We start from the raw sequence: 3705 nt of genomic DNA on the forward strand, positions 1-3705 counted from the left end.
GCCCCGCCCGCGGAGCCAGTAGCAGAGCGAGCCGGGATTGGGCGAGGGGAAAATATTCCGCCAATCGGAAATCTGCGCGCAGATGGCGGCATCGGTCGCCGGGCAGAATTCGAGGCACAAGTGGCGAGCGAGGCTGAAGAGGGAAAGAGAAAGTGGTTGCAGCTCCTCGCTGCGATTGGCCGTCTTAAGCTTCACTTTTCACCTGCTCCATCTAGTTATTCCTGGACAGGGATAGTCTGCCCACAAGGATCCATGTTCTGCTCACCTCCTGACAGGATTATTGTAACATGTGGTGTTTCCCCCCAATATTGTAGGGATGCTTCAGCTGCAACAAGATAAACCTGACAGGATTTTCACTGCCACAGCTCATTTAGACCAAATCTCACCAGGGCCAAAAGACCCTGAAATATACTCATAGAGTCGAGAGTGGATTTCATGCTCCTTATTCAGCTCATAGTGGTGAGAAGGGACTGGAAGTCCCCTCAAAGTATCTGCTTTATATACATTATTTACACAATGGGCTGCACGTGATTGGCTAATACTGGAATTTTCCTGTAGGCCAATCAGGTTGTGGATTCACTTCCATCTGGAGCCGGATTGGGTGGCTCCTGCAGACCAATCACACTGCTACATTGTTCTAGGAGACCAATCAGACTGCTGCGTTCTGAAGCCTATTATTCTAGGACCAATCAGACTGCTGCATTTTGGATCCTATTCAACTCAGTACATAACAGACCCTCTGCCTGTTTGTCTGGTTCTGAATTCAATTTAAAGTCCTCAGTGTCTTGAGGTTCCTTCTCCTCCCCTGGTCTCCTCTGTGGAGACTTTTCTCCCTCTCCTTTCCCTTCTTCCTGGAGGTGTGGCATCTGAATGTAGACTGCATTTTTTATCAAGACTTATATTGGCTTATATTTTGATCAGGTTCAAAAAGTCTAAAAAGGGCTTGAATTCATAAATGTTTCATGCCAGGCAGAGAAAACCTTGGCCATTCTCCTAAGACAAGGGGCCCCCTTGATTTATAGCAGGAAAATAACTTTCAAAGTCGTAAAAGCTGGAATTACAGACTAAGAGCGAGGACATTGACCTACATGTTACAGAAGATAAAAAAAGCAGAGATAAACATAATTAGGAATGAGTAAAATGATACCAATGTGCCTCCCAGTAAAATGAGCCAGATCTTCTTCCTAAGGTTAAAAAGGCCAAGAGCAATGGAGAAGCATCTAGCTGGCAGAAAAAGAGCATTTCTGGGAAGTCTTTTTTAAAGGCAGTTTCTTTCTTAAACTGAGAGAGTTAAAAGAGCAATAAATATTGGGAACAGCTAAAGAGGAGAGCAGATGGCTGAAGGGGGGGTGAACTGAAGGGGTTCCTTTTAAAAGCTGTTTTTTACTGAGTTCCTTCCGTTCTACTTTGAGAAGCTTTATTCTTTTAAAAGGTTACCTATGATAATGTATGAAATATATTAGCTTAAATATATTGGCTTAAATGTAATTATGCAAAGGATTTAAGAAATGCTAGATTCTTATTTCATATAGTTGTAAGAGTTGTATTTATCCTGAAATTAAGTCAGTCACCAGCCTAGCCCCCTGCCAGACAAGAAGACGCCATCTGGGCGCTCCTGATATATAGTTGTCAGACATTTGTTTAGAAACCTTCAATGAAGGAGATCTTTCAATGTTGATGTGAAACTCAAGATCCTTGACATATGTTTAAGATAAAAATTTAAGATTAACCATTTGTTTTAGAAGGCAATAGGGCGAAGAGGGCAAGAGGTGAGCTGGTAATTAATATTCCTTGTTGAGACACATGTAAGATATATTATTACTTATTTGTCATTTATAGATGTAACAATATATAGCTCTTTGTGCTCCATATAAGGACAGGAGGATGTGGGTGTATCTTTTAGGATTGGTTATAGCAGGCAGCCAATAGGAAATCCAACCAGGCTGATTGGACAGATGCAGCCACAGGAGGAGCAAAGGGGGCTGGATTAAGGGAATATAAGTGCTGGCCATAATGGCAGGAGGCCAGGCCAGAGCTTGGTAACCATATACCACTGTGCCTCTCATTTATTTGTCTGACAAATAAATTATTATTTTAATTTCTCTATTGCTGCGTTGAATATTTCATTCCAGCTAAGCGTTAACCACAAGCAGGGTGCTACATTTTATGGTGCTCCTGTGACTCGGATAAGTGGTCTGCTGGAACGCAGCCCCTTCGCTCTACTGAGCAGGGTACAAGAGAGAGGATCTCTAAACTGCCTACCCAGCGCGCATGGGAAAATTTTTTCCAGGGGAACGCAGCAGTCTCGTCTGTCTGATACCCTGCTCACTGGCGGCGACGGACCGGGGGAAACGGAACCAACCAAGGGGTAAGTGCACAAAGGGATTTTTGGCCCTCCAATTAATTGGGAGGAAGAGAAGTCTTGATCAAACTTCTGCGTCTCAGTAAGTGGGAACTGAGTACGCTAGGTGGTTGGGTATATCAGATGGTGGTCTGGTGGGGGGAAAGGGAAGAATGGGAGGTAGAGTGTGGTGAAGTATCTTGCGCATTGTATGTGTGAGAAAGTACAGAGCAATCTGTAGCTGACCTGAGTGTGGAGTGGGTAGTACTTCGGTTCCCAGTGAGGCGACTCCATCTGGGCAAGGAAACCCACGAAGCGTGTGTGTGAGTGACTGAGTGGATACTTCACAGGGCCATACAATGGGAGTTGGGGGTTCAAAGGGGGGAAATACACCTCTTGAATGTATGTTAAATAATTTTAAGAAAGCCTTCTCAGGGGCATATGGAGTCAAAATGACGCCAGAGCGCTTGAGAACGTTATGTGAACTAGAATGGCCAAAACAAAATACTGGATGGCCATCTCAGGGAACTTTTGATATAAATTTAGTAAGCAAACTTTGGTCTAACATCACCAAAGAAACTGGAGGGTGCCCAGAACAATTTTCATATATAGATTCCTGGCTGAGCACATTAAATAAAAATCCTCCATGGATAAGGGAATGCAAAGTCCAACGATGCAAATTATTGGCTGTAAAAGCTGAAGCTAGGAAAGGAATCTTGCCAAATAAACTCAAACCCATTTTTGAGGGACCAGAGGAAGAGGTGCTTCCACCTCCACCCTATGCTCCACATCGAAGGGAGCATAATCCAAACCCTCCACCAGTTGTAACCCCAAGGCAAGAAAGTGGAACGAATAATGGGGGTAGAGACACAGAACTTGACTCCTTGATAGATTATGATAAATATCTTCAGGAGGCATTGGAGTCCTATAATGAAGCCCAAGCAGAAGTGGTTATTCCATCTGTGAGTCCCAGTAGAACTCCATCTACAGTCTCTTTTAGTGGAACAACTGATTGCCTACCCCAAACCCCTGTACATCCAAGTCCTAGAGAATTATTACAGAAGTTACAGGGAGACCTTAATCGGTCAGCAAGCAATACAGCCAGGCGTATTAAGCTGCTAAAAGAACGCCTTGGGACAAATACCATCCCCTATGATTTGAGGCCCCTAGAGCAAAGCGAAGAGAAAGATCACGTAGTAGCCCCTCTCAGAAGAGTATTTGATGCACTTGAGGAGCCTGTGCTGGTTAACGGGCAACTCGGACCAAGGCCACCTCGAACTTCGACCCTTCAGTACATTCCATTCACAACTACGGATCTGATGAATTGGAAAACACACACCCCATCTTTTGCAGAAAAACCTCAG

This window comes from Podarcis muralis, chromosome 2 (assembly GCF_964188315.1).
Source record: "Podarcis muralis chromosome 2, rPodMur119.hap1.1, whole genome shotgun sequence".
NCBI classification, from domain to species: Eukaryota; Metazoa; Chordata; class Lepidosauria; order Squamata; family Lacertidae; genus Podarcis; species Podarcis muralis.